This window comes from Dipodomys merriami, unplaced genomic scaffold (assembly GCF_024711535.1).
Source record: "Dipodomys merriami isolate MVZ:Mamm:240054 unplaced genomic scaffold, mDipMer1.0.p SCAF_291, whole genome shotgun sequence".
In the NCBI taxonomy this organism is placed as follows: Eukaryota; Metazoa; Chordata; class Mammalia; order Rodentia; family Heteromyidae; genus Dipodomys; species Dipodomys merriami.
Window position 1 is genome coordinate 857,332 of NW_027204393.1, and position 21,277 is coordinate 878,608.

The window sequence follows — 21,277 nt, forward strand, 5'->3', positions numbered from 1 at the left end:
AAAAGGTTCTTTTTCTAGGGCATTGAAAAAGGCCAAAAGAAAGTTTCCTGCTAAATAAGTTCTCTATAGCCATATAATAAAATACCACATAGGCTCACCGAAAGTATTTTTTTCTTAGTTTGTTGGCATTTCTGTAAGAACTATATATATTTAATTTTACCTTTCTTGAATAAACAATATTGTATTGGAGGTATAGTATTACAAAATGCTTCGTTTTCTTTTGTTTGCAAATCAAAAGAGAGGTAATTAATTTAGTTTCTGTGATTTGAGAAAATAATCTCTCCCTTTCCTTCCAAGGATGAGCCTTATGCTCCATTAGAGTTCCATCTTTAAGCCAATATCTTCTAATTTTATACCTGTTGAGGCTTCTTTTCTGAATGCCAGACTCTTCTTGCAGTTATCCTGATATCTTTACACTTATCAGGCTTCATATGTGCTGGAGAAATAATCTAAATACTTCAGTATATCTGGACTGACTTAGTTCCTAGTTTTGGAAGGGCCATTCCAGTTCCAGGGCCTTTGCACAGTCTACTTCTGCCTGAACCTCTCTTCACCTTTCCATACTTGGCTCTCTTGACCACAGGCCTAGTTTATGCTAGTATATTTTAACAGGATTGTGATATTTTAAGTTATTCAAATGAATTATAGTTGGCCCTTCATGTCCATGGAAAGTGCATCCATTGGTAATGCACCCGTAGATGCAATCAGTGATAGGTTGAAAACATAGGAAAAAATTGAATGTATCATTCCTTAAACAAGACAGGATAACAATTTATATTTTATTAGATATAAGTAATCTATAAATGATTTCAAGAGTATGGGAGGTTTGTGTAAACCAATAGGCATGCTGCATTTTATATAAGGTGCTTGAGCATCCATAAATCTTGGTATTTGAGGGGTGTCCTGGAACTGATCCTCCATGGATACTGAAGGATCACTGTATTGTTTGATACCTATCTCTGTTGTTCGATGTTTACAGAGTGTTTTTTTTTGCTTCTTTTACTTTTGTATTCCCATGTCCTATAGCAAATAATGTAAATAGTTGTGTTTGTAATACTGATGAATGGGTGAATGATGCAAAGGTTATCACTAAAGCAAAGAGATGTCTATTATTTTTCCACAGTATCCATATAATTGTGTTGTAAGTTTTGGTATTTTATAGTGCTTAGGTTATACGGGTGTCTTCCCAGCCGAAAAATCTAGCAAAAGGCTAGAAGTTGAGGTGTGGCACAAGTGGTAGAGTGCCACCCTTGAGTAAAAAGCTAAGCATCAGCACCCAGGCCCTGAGTTCAGGTCCTAGTGCTGGTATAAAAGAAAAAAAATAGAATAAAATCTCCTTTATGTAAAGTTGTTCTTTGATTTTCTCTTATTTAGAAAATTTCCTTGTATAGTAAAAGATGTTTTCATTAAGACAATTTTAGTAGAGGCTTAAAGGAATATTAGCTTGTACTCTGCTCAGGTCTTCCTCTACCTTGGATGCTGCTACCAAATCTCATTGGAAGGATCAGCAGGGTGTTAGGAGACTAGTGTTGAAAACTGTTGTAGATGTGAAGTTGCCACTAAATGACTTTTTGTGGACACCTGACATTATTAGGGATGCAATTGGAATACTTTATTTCATGTTCTATAGATTGTTGGAAATAATGATGGATCTTATGGCAGCCAATTTGATTGAAAACTATAATATGGGTTAGTATTGATGCAGTTGTACTAATTTGCTACTTGCTGATCATATTGAAATTAGTCACTATACACAATTTGTAGAGATTGTTCCACACTACAACAGGCAGTTCTTTGGCCTTAGGTTAGAAATTGTACATAGTACCTGGAGATATACATAATTAGTGTGTAAAACACAACTGTTTTAGGATTAGTTAAGGACCCTTTTTTGCTTCTTGTTATTGACTGAACTTTCATCCATTAAAATATTCAAGTCTAAGCTGGGCATAGTGATACATTTCTATAAGCCCATCACTTGGATGCAGGGGGTCAGGGAGACTCATGAATTCTAGGCCAGCTTATACTATATATATCCAGACCCTGGTTTTTTTTTTTTTTTTTTTTTTTTTTTAAACAAAACACAAAAACAAAATCCCAAACACACAAACCAACCAACCAACCAACCAAAACTAAGTTGAAAGGTTAACATAATTGGGAATAGAATTTGTAAAAAGTAATTTCTCTTTAGCGAAATCTAAATTTGAAATCTGAATGATTTTTATCTTTATGATTATTTATGGTAACTTCTTTCTTGGTAGAGTGAGGGTTTTCGAGATAAAAGTAAAATGAGCTGAAAAGATTATTTGAGGTGATCCTTACCTTGAAAGAGCTGACATTTTTACTAGTGATTTCCTCCTCCTCCTCCTCCGCCTCCTCTGCCTCCTCCTCCTCTTCCTCTTCCTCTTCCTTTTCCTCCTCCTCCTCTTCCTCCTCCTCTTCTTCTTTTTCCTCTTCCTCCACCTTCTATCTTTTTTTTTTTCCAGTCCTGGGATTTGAACTCAGGGCCTGGGCTCTGTCCCTAAGCTTCTTTTGCTCAAGGCTAGTGTTCTACCACTTGTGCCAGAGCACCATTTCTGGCTTTTTCTGTTTATGTGGTACTGAGGAATCGAACCCAGGGCTTAACATATGCTAGACAAATACTCTACCACTAGGCCACATTCTCAGCCTACTAGTGATTTTCAACACTGTCTGTAGGATTCTAAGTTTTGATTTGGGATGTCTTTTCCTAAAATGTTGGAAGAACTGCACACTTCTCTTGTCCTGCCAGATCCTTTCATGTGTGTTCCTAAAATAGGTTAAAAACTAGGGTACTGGATGACTTTTAAGATACTTGATATTGGCTTTGCCTCACCTTAATAAGTGCTATGGAACATGGACATATTTTGTGTTCTGTTACAATAATGGCATTTTTTTCTGTCATGAATGTGTGATCTTCAGTTGTACTTTCTCTCTCTCGAATGTGTTAATGTCCTTCTGCAACCCATTCTTGCTGAAGTAAAACTACATTGGCATTGATAAGTAAAAAACAAAAGAAAAAAATCACAAAAATTCCACTATTCTTTTACAGAGATAATTACTGCTAACATTTTGGGGTGTATACTTCTAGATTTTTTTCTATTCAGGTATGTTTTTATGTGAGTATGTGTTATTAATAAAGCAGGTTTTTTAATATGTAAAATTCTGAAGTGATTTAATAATAATCTTTAGATGTACTAAAACTTATTAAACCAACCTCTTTTTGTTGGACAAATTGGTATATCATAATGCCAAAATGAAATTTTGAGATTGGTCAGTTTTTCAGTTATCATAACAAATTATTAGAAATGAAATACTAGAGCTGGAGACATGGCTCAAAGGTAAAATAAAACAAACAAAAAGCCTGGTCAGCCAGGTATGGTGGCTGATGCCTGAATTCCTAGCTGTTTAGGAAGCTGAGATCTGAGGATCACAGCCCAGGCAGAAAAGTCCCTGTGAGACTTTTATCTCCAATTAATCACTCAAAAACCAGAAGTGGTGCTGTGGCTCAAGTGGTAGAGCACTGGCCTTGAGCACAAAGAGGCTCAAGGACAGCTCCCAGGCCCTGAGTTTAAGCCCACAACTGACAAAAACAAACAACAAACAAAAAACTGGTCAAAAGTGTATGTGGATTTTAAACATAAAAATTAAAAAAAATATGTGTTAATAGGATATGGGAATGCTTATTTCCTTCTGGCAATTTCTTTTTATCTCTGATAATCTGTCTGACAAAAAAGTGGTATTTCAGTTTGCATTTCTGTGATCTATATTTGTTATTTTTATTATTTTGCTTTCTGTGAATTATATGTGCCCATTGTCATCTTTTCCTTTTCATTTGTAAATTACATTATTTCTATTTTTTATTATTATTAAATAGTTGCACAAAGGTGTTACAACTTTTTAAGTCAGGCTATGAGTACAATACTCTTGATCAGTGTCACCCATTCTTTCATTCTCCCCCATTTCTACCCTCCCATTTCTACCCTCAAGTTCCGCAGTTTGGTATTTCATACTGTACATAGAATATAATGACCACATTTGCTCATTCTTTCTCCTTCCATTTATGTGGTCTCCCCCTTTGCCTAATCCCCCAAAACATAGTTCCATTTCCTGGTAAATGTCATTATTTTCATTAAACCTTTGAGACTATGAGTCAGTATTTATAATTATTACTTTTTTTTAGAAAAAGAAAAATTGAATGAGAGTCTAGTAGTTACCAGGATAGCAAGTAGACAGTGTGTTTTTCTTACTAATGGTAAGTCTGTAGGGAAATCATTTAATATTAAGCTGCACCAATATAAATTAAGAAGGTATATTTTCAAATGATTGGTTGCAGAAGGATCATTTCTTTTAAATTAGCTGAAGAGGCAGACTTGACAAATCAGTGTGTCCTAAGGGATTAGAGAAGTCTGTGTTATGTGAATTATAGTATTGTGGTAACCGAGGAACAAAGAATTCATAGCAGAGGAACAAAGAGTTCATAGAAGTCTTAAGTATTTTGCTAATTCCTTTTACCAGGGTGTGGTAGTAGATGTTGGGAATCTGGAAGCTAAGAAGTTTTGCAGCCTGACCCTGTAGGGAAAGGGGGTTCTTCTGCAGGTGCTGTCAGAACAGGAAAGTTGTTACCTTGTAGACTGTAAGACAGGGTGTGAAACAAATGATGTAGATTTTAAGGAATAATGATGTCTATGTTTGTAAGTTTGCTGTGAGGAGTTACTGAGTGAAGCAAAATGCTCAGCATTGGTCCTAATGCTGCTATTTCTGCTATCTATTTTACTATTAATGTTATTGTTGGTATTGCTTCTTGACTTGTGACTGATGGGAAAGCAGGGTAGAGACCATTTGAATATTTGGAGGAATAAGCCACTTGGGATTGGTTTCAGTTACTTCCCCTTTTTTCTCCATAGAAAAGTTACTTTTCTTTTTTCTTAAAAGTTTTTGCTGCCCTGCGCCCATGGCTCATGACTGTAATCCCAGCTATTCAGGAGGCTGAGATCCAAGGATCGAGGTTCAAATCTTGCCCAGGCAAGGAAAGTCTGTGAGACTTTTCTCCAATTAACCATCAGAAAAACTGGAAGTAGTGCTGTGGCTCAAGTGGCAGAGCGCTCACTTTGAGCTGAAGAGCTGAGGAACAGTACCCAGACCCAGAGTTCAAGCCCTACAGCTATTAAAAAAAAAAGGCGGGGGGAGGGGGGAATTATTGGTAATTAAACCTGGTGTGGTGGCTTACACTGATAATCCTAGCTACTCAGGAGATCTGAGATCTGAGGTTCACAGTTCAAAGCCAGCCCAGGCAGGGAAGTCCATGAGACTCTGATCTCCAATCAGCCACCAGAAAACATGAGGAGATGCTATGGCTCAAAGTATTAGAGCACTAGCAGTGAGCAAAAAGAGCTTAAGGACAGTGCCCAGGCCATGAGTTGAAGCCCCATGACTGACAAAAAAAAAAAAAAAAAGTTATTGCTACTAACTCTTAGTTTTATTTTTCTCCATCTTGGCATATGGAGTACAGTCTTACCTTTCACAGCCATGAGACAAGGTCTGTAGTTAAACAAGAAAAACAGTAAGCATTAGAGTATTAAAATATAGAAGGAGTCAAGTACAATGGTTCACACTTGTAATCCCAGTTACTTAAGAGGCATAGATCAGAAGGATTGCAGTGTGAGGCCAGCCATAATGAAAAGTTAGCAAGATTTCATCAGTGAACAAGCCAGGCATGGTGGTGTACACCTCTAATCTCAGCTGTGTGGGAGATGTAGGTGGGAGGCACAGGTAGAAGGATCACCATCTGAGGCCTGCCTGGGCGAAAACATGAGACAATATCTAAAAAATAGGCAAAGCTAAAAAGTGTACAGGGCAAAGTTTAAATGTAAACCATAGGGCCCTGAGTTTGAACCCCAAATCACCCCTAAAAATGTGTAAGAAGTACTTTTAGTATCTCCTCTGTTGACTTAACAGGAACTGGATTTATCCTGTGTGTGACCACTGCCAAGGTGGTCCCCAGTGATCACTTCATTTTATCTGCTATTTATACATTTGTGTTGTCTTTGTACAACAAGGGCAGTAGGTGTGATCAATGGAACATGGCAGGCTCATTTTTATTTTTTTATTGGCCAGTCCTGGAGCTCAGGGCCCGGGCACTGTCCCTGAGCCTACTTTTGCTCAAGGCTAGCGTATCACTTGAACTACAATACTACTTCCAGCTTTTTCTGTTATGTGGTACTGAGGAAGAGAACCCAGGGTTTCATGCATGCTAGGCAAGCACTTTATCACTAAGCAACATTCCCAGCCCCAGTGATGGATCATTTTTGAGGATAGGTTATTTTGTTTCCTTTTATTCTCTGTATTCTACATTCTCTGTTTCTCTCCTATACGTCTTCCTTTGTCTTCATCTTGTTCTCTTGCATGCGCTCCCTCTTCCTTGGTTTTGGATTGCTTGTTCTGAGAGTAGTTGTTGCCATGTTGTGAAAAACTGATGGGAGAAGCACACGTCATGGGAAATGAGTGTTCCTGACAGTAGCCAGCAAGAAAAGGTGGCCTCTAACCAACAACACGTGAGTGAACCCTTTTGGAAGCACGTCTTCCCACTGCAATCAAGTTTTCTGACACCTGCTCTACTGAAATCTTAACTACAACTTCATGAGATATCCTGAGCAAGAACTACCCAGTTCAACTGCTTGCTGCTTGCTGACTCTCAGAAACTGAGAACAAATAAAAAATAGTCAATGTTTGTTTTATAAGGCTGCTGAGTTGGGGGTAACTTGTTCTGCAGTTAAAAATATGCCTTTCCTCCCTAGACAAGCAGAGAACATACAAAATACGTGAACTTTTTTTTCAACATTAAATGATAGGCAACACTAGACTGTGATCCCTGAAAGAATGGAGACTAATGAGGTACAAGCTCTTCTACTGCAGTCTACAGTCTAGAGGCAGTACTGGCTTTAGTGAAGAAGAAACCAAAAGAAAGCCCAGCAGGCTTTTTTTGTTTTGTCGGTCGTGGGGCCTGAACTCTGGGCCTGAGCACTGTCCCTCAGCTCTTCAGCTCAAGGCTAGCGCTCTACCACTTGAGCCACTTCCGGCTTTTTTCTTTTTGCTTATGTGGTGCTGAGGAATCGAACTCAGGGCCTCATGTATGCAAGGCAAGCACTCTACCACTGAGCCACTTTCCTAACCCAAGGTGTAGCCCAGGCTGGTCTCAAACTCATGATCCTCCTGTAGCCTCCTACTCACTGATTACAGAGAGCCACCAAGGCCAGCCCAGCAGTCTTGTGATAAGGAAGCAAAGATAAGAACCTTGGAAAGATAAGGTGTGACAGAGTATTAGTAAACAAAAGGAGCTGTCAACTGGAAGCTGAGGGCAGGGGAGGACTAGGAGATTGTACATGAAAAAGCAAGAAAGCCATGTATGCATACATTCTGGAGAGGTACAGAGGGTTCTTTTTTTTTTTTTTTTTTTAATACCAGTCCTGGGACTTGAACTCAGGGCCTGAGCACTGTTCCTGAGCTTCTTTTGCTGAAGGCTAGCACTCTACCACTTGAGCCACGGCACTACTTCAGGCTTTTTCTGTTATGTGGTATTGAGGAATTGAATCCAGGGCGTCATGCAGGCTAGGCAAACACAATACCACTAAGCTACATTCCCAGACCAGATCAGGGTTCTTCACCTGAGTTCTGATTTGTAAGTGTTTGACAGGACAGGACCTATTTGAAGTCACAGGAAAAACTGCTGGAAATCAGTGAGATAAATTCTAAAGCTCACACAAAGCACGATACTGGCCATGTTTTCATGGAACATTGGGAAGATTCCCAGATGACTCCAAGTGATTTAAAGTAAGTTAAGTGTGTACCTGAACACTCTTTACAGGAATATAATACAGTCCAGAATTCAACAATAAGAATTCATTTACTGTCATGTAACACAATTAAAATACTTGCCTTATCTTCAGTAATAGATAGAACTTCCAGAAAGATCTTAAGGAAATAGAAGACATGAACACCACTATAATTAGATTAAGGGACACGTGCAGAACATCAAGCACAAGTGAAACATGCTGCATTATATGATAGACCCCAAAACAAGTTTTAGTAAGATTTTTTTTGTTGTTGGTTATGGGACTTGAACGCTGGGCCTGGGCTAACTCTGGGTAGACTAGCGCTCTACCACTTTAAGCACAGCGTCACTTCCAGTTTTCACGGACTTTCTTGCTTGGGCTGGCTTTGAACTGTGATCCTCAGATCTCAGCCTCCTGAGTAGCTAGGATTACAGCCATGAGCCACCTATACCTGGCTAAAATTGAAGATATTTAAACCATGCATAGTATCTTCATGAACAATAGAATCAACTTAGAAATCAATGGAAAGAGTATTATAAAATTTACAAATATATTTGGCCTTCATGTTTGTAGATTTCTTGTCCATAGATTCAAGTAACTACATATTAAAAACATTTTGGAAAAAAATGTAGCATCTGTGCTGACTTCTTAATCTCGTTATTCTCTAAGCAATGTAGCATAGTAAATATTGACAGTATTTATATCATACTAGACATTATAAATAATCTAAAGATGATTAAAGACTGAGAGGATGTACATAGGTTTTATACAAATTGGTATTCTTAGATGTATATTGTAATCCAACCCCCACAGATACTGAGGGATGTTTACTGTAAAAATCGACCCATTCCCTTTTTTTTTTTTTTTGGTAGTACTTGGGATTAAACTCAGGGCCTTGCCCTTTCTTTTCTTTTTTTTTTTTTGGGTCCAGTTGTGGGGCCTGAACTCTGGGCCTGGACGCTGTCCCTCAGCTCTTCAGCTCAAGGCTAGCGCTCTACCACATGAGCCACAGCGCCATTTCCGGCTTTTTTCTTTTTGCTTATGTGGTGCTGAGGAATTGAACCCAGGGCCTCAGGCATGCAAGGCAAGTGCTCTACCACTGAGCCACTTTCCTAGCCCCAGGGCCTTGCCCTTTCTAGGAAAATACTTTATCACTTGTCATAGCATCCCCCTCTCCCCAGGTCATACTAATAGGTCAAAGAAGAAATATAGAGCAAATTAGAAAATATTTAGAGATACATGAAAGTGAAGAGAACACACATGACTTGACAGTGTTTAATAGCAGTAATACCTATGTTAGCAAAGAAAGATTTCAAGTAAATAATCTTTGAACCTTAAGGATAGTCGAAAAAGAAGACAAACTCAAAGGCTAGTGGAAACAAGTATAAAAAGCCAGGCATGGGCTGGGAAGTTGGCTCAGTGGTAGAGCGCTTGTGTTGCATGCATGAGGCCCTGGGTTTGATTCCTCAGCACTACATAAGCAGAAAAAGCTGGAAGTGACACTGTGGCTCAACTGGTAGGGCACTAGCTTTGAGCTGAAGAGCTGAGGGACAGTGTCCAGGCTCACGACAGACCAAAAAAAAAGCCAGGCATTGGTGACTTACACCTGTAATTTTAGCTATGCAGGCTGAGATCTTAGGATCACAGTTCAAAGCTAGTTTAAGCAGGAGTCCATGAGATTTTTATCTGCAGTTAACTACCAATAAGTTGGAAGTGGAGCTGTGGCTCAAGTGTAGAGCACTAGTCTTGAGTGAAAAAACTCAGGGATAGCACCTAGGCTTTGAGTTCAAGCTCCAGCCACCTCTCCCCCATGAAAATTATAGTGGAAGTAAATTGAAAATAGGAAATATACTATTAAGAGAATATTCATGATTGAAATAATCAAGAGTAGAAATAGCAGGGAATTAGTTCACATTTTTTCAGCATATAAGTGTAATATACAGAAGGGTTAAATTTTTTTTTTTTGGGTCCAGTTGTGGGGCCTGAACTCTGGGCCTGGGCGCTGTCCCTCAGCTCTTAAGCTCAAGGTTAGCGCTCTACCACTTGAGCCACAGTGCCACTTCTGGCTTTTTTTCTTTTTTGCTTATGTGGTGCTGAGGATTTGAACCCAGGGCCTCATGCATGCAAGGCAAGCACTCTACCACTGAGCCACCTTCCCAGCCCCAGGGTTCATGTTTTATAAGTCAGGTAATGAGTACATTTCTTTTAGGGCAATGCTACCCCTTCTTTTGCTTTCTCCCTCCTGTCCCCGACAATAAGTTGTACGGTTCATTTTCAACACAGTGTTTACTGAATACTACTGTTAAATTTGTTCACTCTTTGTCTCTCTATTTGCATTCAATAATTTTTGAAAACTAAAGGCTGATACTAAATTCAGTGAATTCAGTGGTGAAACACTGAAACTTTTCCTGTTATGGTCAGGAATAGCACAATAAATACCCATATTCATGGTTATCCAGATTGTGGTGGAAATTACAGAGCAGTTAAGCAAGAAAATAACGACTTACAAATTTGGAAGAAGTAAAACTCAGTACAAATAATAATGACCCTGTGTGTAGAAATTCCAGTGGATATATACACAAGCACAAAACTGATAAATATGCATGTAGGTAAAAGATAAACATAACAATTATTTCTATGACTAACAGTAATTTCAAAAGGGAAATGTAGCCAGGCACTGGTGGCTCACACCTATAATCCTAGCTACTGAGATCTGAGGGTTGCAGTTTGAAGCCTGCTTGGGCAGAAAAGTTCCAGTGAGACTCTTATCTCCAATTAACCACTTGAAAAGTAGAAGTGGAGCTGAGGCTCGAAGGGGTGGAGTGCTAGCTTGAGCAAAAAGAGCTCAGGGACAGCATCTAGGGCCTGAGTTCAAGCCCCACAATTGACAAAAAAAGGAAGGTGTCTCAGTGGTAGAGCGCTTGCCTTGCATGCCTGAGGCCCTGGGTTCGATTCCTCAGCACCACATAAGCAAAAAGAAAAAAGCCGGAAGTAGCACTGTGGCTCAAGTGGTAGAGCGCTAGCCTTGAGCTGAAGAGCTGAAGGACAGCGCCCAGGCCCAGAGTTTAGGCCCCATGACCGGACCCCCCCACCAAAAAAAGGAAAATACAGTATTCTTGAAAAAGAAGAAAGTTGGAGAATTCATATTTTCTAGTTTCAGGAATTACTTCAGAGGTGTAATAAAGCTGTGATACTGGCATTAGGGTAAAGAAATATAGAATAATAGAATAATACTGCTAGTACAACAATAAACTAATACATTTATGTAGAATTTTCTTTTGAGAAGAATGCCAGGACTATTCAGTGAGGAAAGAATAACTCTTTGAAGAAACTATTTGGGGATAACTGGAGATATACATGCAAAAAAAAAATTGAATCATTATGTCATACCATATAAAAATTAACTAAAAATAGGTCTATGTCCTAAATATAAAAACTAAGAGCTGGGCATACTAATGTGCACCTGTAATCCCAACTACTCAGGAGGTTTTTTGTTTGAGCACAGAAGTTTGAGGCTAACCTGAGCAACAGTGACTACTTGTGTCAAAAGTGAACTCCCCCCCCCTCCAATAAATTAAAACAACTCAATAACAAAAAGATAACTAAAACATGGGCAAGAGACTTGAGCAGACAATTTTCCAAAGAAGGTACATAAGTACTCAAGTACACATGAAAATGCTTACATCATACATGATCAGAATCAGTGAATAAAGCATTCTTTGAAAACAAGAAGAGCAACAGTCCTTTAGTTTGACTGAGAAAACAGAATAAAACATGCAAGAAGCTGGGCACCTGTGCCTCATGCCTGTAATCCTAGCTGCTTAGGAGACTGAGATCTGAGGATCACGGTTCAAAGCCAGCCCATGCAGGAAAGTCCTTGAGACTCTTACCTCCAATGAACCACTCAGAAAACTGGAAGTGGCTCTGTGGCTCAAGTGTTAGAGACGTTGCCTTAGGCTGAACAGCTCAGGGACAGCTCCCAAGCCCAGAGTTTAAACCTGATGACCAACAAAACAACAACAACAAAAAACATTCAAGAATGCATGTAACTAAACTTGGCAGTAAATGTAGGAGCATCACTAATTTCCTTAAATGAATAGAAAGATGGCATTTTATCCATTCTAGATTATCTGGGACCAAAAGACTAACCATAAAATGGTAAGGATGTGGAGAAACTAGAACTCTTCTATATCACTAGGTGGAATTTTAAGTGGTTTATCACTGTGGAAAAGAACCAAACAGTTCCTCAAACTTAAAGTATTGTCCTGTGAACCAGTAGTTCCAATTCTAGGTAAGAACCTTTAAAGTTGAAAACAAGTTCTTAAATATATAGACAAAGTATGGAAGCAGCCCAGGTTTCTATCAGTGTATGAAAGGGCAAACAATTCACAGTATCTATTATGTATGCTGCAGTGCAGATGAGTTTTGGAAAGACTTAATTGAAAGAAATCAGACACAAAAAGTCACATAATATATGATTATATTTATTTGAAATATCTATAATAGGCATTCAATGCAGATTAATGGTTGCTAGAGACTAAGGGTAAGGAGAAATGAGAACAATTATGAATAGATTCAGAATTTCCATTTGGAGTGATAAAATGTTTTGGAACTAGATCTAGATGGCTATTGCACTAAATGTGACTATATACTAAATGTCACTGTGTTATTTTTCACCTAGATAGACTGATTTAATGTTATGTTAGTTTTACCTAAATAAAAAATTAAAAAAGATGCTTGTAAAGAAGATCAATATAATTTGTAACTAAGATAAAAACCCACTAGTTCGAAAGAGGCTAATGTGGCTTAATAGAAAAAGACATACTATGTATGTTACAAGAAGGAAGAAGAAAACAAAAATGTGTAAATAGAAAGTATAACAACACACAGCTAGAACTTCTAGAGATGAGGAATCAATACCTGACATGAAAAAGGAATAGTATATAGGATTAGTAGAGAAGACACTTGTAGATACAAGATCAGTGAGCATACATACAATGGTGATGATTCAGAATGAAGCACAGGATGGGAAGATGAAAAAAGCAATACAAAGTTGTCAGTGAACTGTGGGATGATAACAAGTATGTTACGAGTCCCAGGAAAAGTAAGAGGGGCAATAAGCAAAATTTTAGATAAAATGATTGAAAACCCTACTGTATTTTGTAAAACTAAAACCATACTTCTAAAGTCAGTGAGCCATCACACACACACAAAAACCTTGTAATTACTGTAATCTAGTAACTATAAGTCAGTGATACTGAAGGAAAAAAAAATCATAGACCAGCCTGAGGGTAAACAGGCATTTTGTGAAGTTTCCTTTCCCTTCTTTCCTTCCTTCCTTCCTTCCTTCCTTCCTTCCTTCCTTCCTTCCTTCCTTCCTTCCTTCCTTCCTTCCTTCCTTCCTTCCTTCTTTCCCCCCCACTGTCTGTCTGTCTCTCTTTTTTTGATGCTGTATTTTTGGCTTAAACTCAAGGCTTGGGCGCTATTCTTTAGGTTTTTTGTTTTTTATTTTAGGTTTTTTGTTTTGTTTTGTGTCATGGGTCTTGGACTCTGGGCCTGGGCGCTGTCCCTGAGCACTTCATCTCAAGGCTAGCACTCTACCACTTGAACCACAGTGCCACTTCTGCTTTTCTGGTGGTTAATTGAAGAATCTATGGACTTGCCTTGCCCAGGCTATCTTTGAACCATCATCCTCAGACCTCAGCCTCCTGGGCAGCTAGGATTACAGGTGTGAGCTACTGGTGCCCAGCTTAAATTTTTTTTTTTCATTCAAGGCTAGTATTCTACCACTTGAACCACAGCTCTGCTTCTGGCTTTGTGCTGATTAATTGGAGATAGGAGTCTCATAGGCTTTCTTGCCCCAGCTGGCTTCAAATCATGATTCTCCTATCTCAGCCTCCTGAGAAGCTAGGATTACAGCCCAAGTCACCATTGCTCAGTGAAGTGATTTTTTCCCTTATGGTATTGGAGATTGAACCCAGTGCCCCTCACATATCCTAGGCAATTATCTACCATTGGTTCTATATTCCTCCTTTTCAATGAAATGAAGACATGAGTGATCACAGTGTTAGAAATTTAAAGCCAGAAGAGTGGAGTGCCATCTTGAAAGTAGTGAAAAACAAGTAGTTCTTAACCTAGATTTCTATTCTTCCTGAAAATACTTTTCAAAAAGAACTGAGATTTTGATGGTATGTTTTTAAAGTTCTTAATTTTGGTAAAATGCACGTAGTAAAGGTTATGCCAACTATTTAAAAAATGTATACTTACATGACATTAAGGTGTATTGTTCTATAACGATCACTATAAATCATCTCCAGACTTTAAAGGTTTTTCCATACTGGAACCCTATAATCAAACACGTACTCCCCATTGTTTTCCCTAAGCCTCTGGCAATTACTATTTTCTATGTCTATAAATTTCACTATTCTTAAATATGTACTTGTAGTCTGGGTGCTGGTGTCTCATGTCTGTAATCCTAGTTACTCAAGAGGCTGAGATCTGAGGATCATGGTTCAAAGACAGACCTGGAAGGAAAATCCCTGTAATTCTTTAACTTCAATTAACCGCTAAAAAGCTGTGGTTCAAGTGGTAGAGCTCTAGTCTTTAACAAAAAAGCTTAGAAATAGTGCCTAAATTCCGAGTTCAAGCCCTAGGACCGGCACACACAAAAAAGTGATTATATAATTTTTGTCCTTTAGTGAGTGGCATATTTAGTATAATACCATTATGGTACAGCTATGTTGTTGCATATATCAGAATTTCCTAAGTTTCACTTCCATTGTTATATCTGTATCCATTCTTTCTTTTCTTTTTTCTTTTTTTGTCAGTCATGGGGCTTGAACTCTGGGCCTGGGAGCTATCCCTCAGCTCTTCAGCTCAAGGCTAGCGCTCTACCAGTTGAGCTACAGTGCCACTGCCAGTTTTCTGAGTGGTTTTTTGAAGATAAATGTCGCATGGACTTTCCTGCCTGGGCTGGCTTTGAACCATGATCTTCAGATCTCAGCCTCCTGAGTAGCTAGGAGTACAGGCATGAGCTATTGATGCCTGGCTCTCTATATCCATTCTTTTATGAGTTCTTAGGTTGTTTTTAATTTTAGTTGTTGTGAGTAATGCTTTCGTGAGAATGATAGTACAAGTATTTATTTGATTTCCTATTTTTAGTTCTTCTAGCAGTTCTTCTAGTGAAATTTTCATGTGGTAGTTCTGTGTTTAATGTTTTCAGGAACTGCTACGTTGTTTCCTATAGACACTGCTTACAGTAATTCACAAGGAGTTCAGTTTTGCATTTTTACTGTACTAATTTTTTTATATTTAAGAAATGTGGCCAGGTTCCAGTGTCTCACACCTGTAATCTTAGCTATTTAGGAGAGTGAAATCTGGAAGACTGATGTTTAAGGCCAGGACAGAAAAGTCTGAAACTCTGCAAAATAACCAAGAAAGCAAGGCTAGAGGCATGTTCAAGTGTCAGGGTGGCAGTGGAGGAAGCAAGCTGAGTGAGTATAAGATCTTGAGTTGAAACTCTGGTACCACCCCCACCCTCAGAAAAAAAAAAAGGCATCCCAATGTATATGAAGTAATACTTCGTTGTGGTTTTGATTCTCATTTCTTTGATAGTGATGGTGAGTATCCTTTTCATATTTGAGTTTGCATATCATTCTTAAATCACTATTCTGAGAGCTTGCCTATTTTATAATTAGATTGTTCATTTTTGTTGTTTTTGAGATATAAAATCTTTATGAATTCTGGGTATTAGTCCCATATTAGATATATGGTTAGCAAAGGAAAGTTTTTTTTTTATGCTGGACCTAGAGCTTGAACTCAGGGCCTGGATGCTGTCCCTGAGTGTTTTGCTCAAGGCTAGCACTCTACCACTTGAGCTACAACTTTATTGCCCAGGATGGCTTCAAACCACAATCCTCAGATCTCAGCCTCCTAAGTAGCTAGAATTGCAGGTGTGAACCACCAAAGTCCAGCAAATTTTTCTTTCTTTCTTTCTTTCTTTCTTTCTTTCTTTCTTTCTTTCTTTCTTTCTTTCTTTCTTTCTTTCTTTCTTTCTTTCTTTCTTTCTTTCTTTCGTCGGTCATGGGGCTTGAATTCTGAGTCTGGGCGCTGTCCCTCAGCTCTTCAGCTCAAGGCTAGCGTACTGCCACTTGATTCACAGTGTCACTTCGGTTTTCTGAGTGGTTTATTGGAGGTAAGACTCTCACGGACTTTTCCTATGGGCTGTCTTTGAACTGAGATCCTCAGATCTCAGCCTCCTGAGTAGCTAGGATCACAGGCCTGAGCCACTAGTTCCTGGCGCAAATTCTTTCTTAAGAAGCTATTTCCATTGGGCACCAATGGAGTACAACTATTTCTTCCACATCGGGTAATATGTACATTTCTTTCCTTTTGTTTAGTGTCAGCTATTCCTCTTTGCCTCTCATTCCCTCCTTCCCATCACTGCCCTTGAGTTGTTTAGTTCATTTTTGTCAATGTCCAGTGAAGCTAATGGGCCCCTCTGTTGTATGTTTCCCTAAAGAAACATTTTTGAGAATGTTTTGACTCATTGTGGTATGTGCCTCTCATCCTAAACTACAAGGTAGGGGTGGAGGGAGAGCATAAATATGAAAGCTATGCCCAGCTTGGGCATATAGTGAGAGATAATCTGAAACATTAAGGATCATAAAGAGAGTGGTAGAGTGCTTGATTTCAAATATTAGTACAGACTCTTTCCCCATACCTTCCCACATCCATAATATATACCCTCCCACGTGTGTGTGTGTGTGTGTGTGTGTGTGTGTGTGTAATATTTTTCAAGGTGTATGATGTTTTCATTACTGGGATAGAATAGTCAGACAAAGACATGATGAGCAAATTACTGACAATACTTTTTCTTTTTCTTCTGTGCCAGTCTTGGGGCTTTAACTGAGAGCCTAGGCACTGTTCTCGAGCTTTATTTGCTTCAGGTTAGTGCAATAACCATTTTACTATTTGAGCCACAGCTTCACTTCTGGCTTTTGGTAGTTAGTTAGAAATAAGAGTCTTACAGATTTTTCTGCCCCCACTGGCTTCAAACCATGATCCTTGAATTTCCACCTCCTGACTAGATAATTACAGGCATGAACAACAGGTATTCAACAGATTCAAAACTTTCAAATAAATGTAATTGCAAAAATCTAAAAGTTTTAGCAAGTTTAATTCAGTATTATATTTTTATATTTATTTTATTTTTGTTGGTCATGGGGCTTGAACTTTGGGCCTGGGCACTGTCCCTCAGCTCTTCAGCTCAAGGCTAGCACTCTACCACTTGAGCCATAGCACCACTTTTGGCTTTTTCTGCTTATGTGGTGCTGGGGAATTGAACCCAAGGCCTCATGCATGCAAGGCAAGCACTCTACCACTGAGCCACCTTCCCAACCTAGTAGTATATTTTAAAATTATATTGTGGTTCATCTTTGGAAGGCAGGGCTGGTTCAACAGTTAAAAAAAAATCTGTAATTTCCCATATCAAATTAAAAAGTGAGCCAGGCATCGGTGACTCATGCCTATAATCCTAGCTACTCAGGAGGCTGAGATCTGAGGATCGAGGTTCAAAGCCAGCCCGGGCAGGAAACTCTGTGAGACTCTTATCTCCAACAAACCACTCAGAAAACTGGAAGTGGCGCTGTAGCTCAAGTGGCAGAGCACTTGTCTTGAGCTGAAGAGCTGAGGGACAGCGCCCAGGCCCAGAGTTCAATCCCCATGACTGACCAAAAACATAAAATAAAAAGTGAAAACTATTATCCCAGGGAAGCCAGAAAAATTATTAGTCAAAATCTAGTACTTAGGTTTCAGGTGCTTCCTACCCACCCCCCCAGCTAGAAAGAAATTTGTATGGTTTTGGCTCACAGAGATTTTGTTGCTGCCACTGCCTACTCTGTTCCTAGCTGCTTCTTGCCTTTACTGTTAGTGGAACTCACCTCACAGACTCCTCCTGTACAGATATGTGACAAAGTGCAGCTTGCTCCTTGGGTTAGTTGATACTTTACCTGGTGTTCATTCATGCTGAGAAGTAATAAAGATAACCCTCCCCACTTCTGTGGTGGTAGTGCCATCATGAAAATGTTTGTTTGTTTATTTATGCTGGTCCTAGGGCACTGTCCTGGCACTTTTGAGTTCAAGGCTAATGCTCTACTGCTTTGAGCCACAGTCCCATTTCTGGCTTTTTGCTAGTTACTTTGAGATGAGTCTCATGGACTTTCCTTCCTTGGCTTTGAATCTCACTCCTCAGATCTCAACCTCTAGAGTAGCTAGGATTCTAGGCATAAGCCACTGACTCCAGGCAGAAATAATTTTTATTGATAAGATATATTAATGCAGCTGGGCACCGGTGGCTCATGCCTGTAATTCTAGCTACTCAGGAGGCTGAGATTTGAGGATCGCGGTTCAAAGCCAGCCCGGGCAGGAAAGTCCATGAGACTCTTATCTCCAATCCATTAAACCATTAGAAAACCAGAAGTGGCACTGTGGGTCAAGCGATAGAGCATTTGCCTTGAGCTGAAGAGCGCAGGGACAGCGCCTAAGCCCAGAGTTCAAGCCCACAACAGACCAAAAAAAAAAAAAAAAGTTTTAAAATGCAGTGATGTCCAGTATGTTTTATAAGTTCTGGGAGGAAGAATGACTTCACCTGATAGCATTGAGCCATGGGTAAAAAGGAAAAGTTTACACACAACTTGCAGCTGCAGCATTTGCATCATTCCTTGTATTCACTGGATCCTGGGAAGTGAAATGAAGAAATTAAAAATCCTCCCCTCTCAGGTCAGTTCTAAAGAAGACAATTTGTGGGCTGGATGAGATACTGAAAGCCTTGTAATCTAGGTACATAGGAGACAGAGATTGGGAGGATTTTATTTTGAAGCCAGTCCAGGCAAAAATTTAGCAAGACCAAGTCTCAGCCAATAAGCCAAATGTGACGTGTGCCTGTGGTCCTAACTAAGTGGGAGGCTGACAGCCACTCTCTAGTACCTTGTAGATATTTCTTTTGGTTTTACCTGTTGCCACAGATGACATTACTGGGTTGTATTCAGCTCTGGAATGTTTACCAAGTCCTGTCTCACAGAGAAAGACACTAATTTTATTTGCAGCACTCTTAATGCAATGTTTCATATTAGCCTATTTTTTGCTGTTCATTCTTACTGATTATATTCCCAGTGAGTGAGGAAAAAGCTAGAGATGCATTTCTGTAAACTTAAAACCCTTGTTCCTTTTTTTTTTTTTGAGGGGGAAGAGGATTCTGCACCTTTTTTAAATTGTCAAAACAAAATAAAAGTTCTCTTATCCAAGCCTTGTTTCTTGCAATGATGTAAGCATGTGAATAGCTGCAGGTACTGATTGGCTAGAGGAAGGGAGGGTAAATTTTTAAATGAAGACATGGAATCTTTGGCCTACATGCTTAGGGACATTAGCCTTAGAGGGAAATAGCATTGGGCCCAAGTGGACGGAGGAAGCAGCTGTTTGCAGAGATGTCCTAAGGGCATCAGATTTTCCAACAGTAACTGTTCAATTTGGTTCACAAAACATGCATATTGATAACTGGTTTAAAACCACATACAACCTGATGATACTAAAGGAGGTTCTTGGGTGAGAAATGTGCTACTCTTTTTTTTTGGGTCCAGTCATGGGGCCTGAACTCTGGGCCTGGGAGCTGTCCCTCAGCTCTTCAGCTCAAGACTAGCTACTCTACCACTTGAGCCACAGCGCCACTTCCGGCTTTTTTCTTTTTGCTTATGTGGTGCTGAGGAATTGAACCCAGGGCCTCATGCATGCAAGGCAAGCGCTCTACCTCTGAGCCACCTTCCCAGCCCCGAAATGTGCTATTCTTTGTAGTGAAATGAATTCCTTAGCAATGCAATTGAACTTTCAGTGATGCATGATGTACTGCTCAGGTGAGAGTAGTAAAAACCTGTTTCCAACCAGCAAAGAGAGTCACTAATGGCTTGGCTGACTATAATCCTAGCTACTCAGGAGGCTGAGGATCATGGTTTGAAGCCAGCTTAGGCAGACAATTCCAGGAGATTTTTTTTTTTTTTTGGTCATGGGGCTTGAACTCTGGGCCTGGGCACTGTCCCTGCGCTCTTCAGCTCAAGGTGAGTGCTCTACCACTTGAACCACAGCGCCAATTCCAGGAGATTTTTATCTCCAATTAACCAGCAAAACCCCCGAAATGGAGGTGTGGCTCAAGTGGTAGAGTGCCAGTCTAGCAAATGTGAGGCCTTAAATTCAAATCCCAATATTGGGATTCAAACAAATATATGCATATATACAGTTTTAGGAAAAGATTCTGTAATTGTAAAGAAAACCTTTGTATTGGCAGCATACTTTGAAGCCACCTATACTTCTTAAAATCTTACTTTCACAACTTTTGGGTTAAATTGGATAGACTTCTTTTTCTCTTCCTGTCTTCACTTTTCCCTGCCCCTCCTACATACTTGCATCGTCCTATCTAGCTAGCCTCATTCTATTTGAAATGGAAGCAGGAAGATAGATTTATTACTCTTACTTTAAGAAAGATGGATTTATTACTTTCATTTTAAGAGAAAATAGAAAATTTAGTGTGTTTAAATAAAATAGTTAAGACTTTGAAGATTAGGGAAGGATTTCTTAAATATGACATAAAATAAGCATAAACTGTAAAAGATCAATAACTGCAATATATGGGAGTATGAATAAAAAAAGAGCAGACGCAGTTTTTTACGATTCATAATACAAGAGAAGATGTCTAGTGTTCCTAGTACTCTAGGAATGCAAATAAAAATACCCCTAAAATACCAGTGGGATGCCACTGGGTAAACATGAAATTACAAAACATTACACTATGTGGCTTTAATCTGTGTTTTCAAGCTTGCAGGGAAATAGTAGTTTTCATGTTCTGGAGGAAGTTGTTTAGATAATGATTCCCAGAGCCCTTTGGCAACATATTCCTGTAAAAGCAAAGACTTGGAAATAACCTAAATGTTTGAATTAGGAGCAGAATAAAAGCTGCTACAGTACTGTCGTATAAATCCTACAGCAGGTTAAGGTGATGTGATATATCCTTAAAGCATGAAAAAAGGAAATTGTGAATATGATAAATTTATCATAATGCTGTTTATATAGAGAGCACAAAACCAAATATTTTAAGACTTTATGTGAAGGTACATGTATGACAATAAATGTTTTTTAAAATATTCTAGAAGAGTATATATTCTAGAGGAGTATATATTCTGTGGAAAAGGTAAAAGGAACTCAATTGTAATGTAATACAATGTTTTTCTGTTGTTTTTTCTATGCCAGTACCAGCGCTTGAACGCAAGGCCTGTGCTCTTATTTGCTTTCTTGCTAACAGCATGTGCTCTACCCCTTGAGCCACCCCTGTAGCCCAGCATTTTGCTGGCTAATTGGAGATGGAGTTTTGCAGACTTTTCTGCTCA

The 21,277-nt window shown here is 39.1% G+C and overlaps 1 protein-coding gene across 4 annotated transcripts in view; it reads left to right on the forward strand.

Annotated features, from left to right (window-relative positions):
• Nucleotides 1-21,277, forward strand: part of LOC138839072 (double-stranded RNA-binding protein Staufen homolog 2) — a 289,434-nt gene that overhangs the window by 10,564 nt on the left and 257,593 nt on the right. Inside the window, exon 4 of one of the 4 annotated variants that reach the window (XM_070038746.1) lies at nucleotides 3,068-3,122. The exons of the other annotated variants lie outside the window; for them this stretch is intronic. The gene's annotated coding sequence lies outside the window, so the exon portion shown is untranslated. The remainder of the gene's footprint in view (nucleotides 1-3,067; nucleotides 3,123-21,277) is intronic. 4 annotated transcript variants of the gene reach the window in all.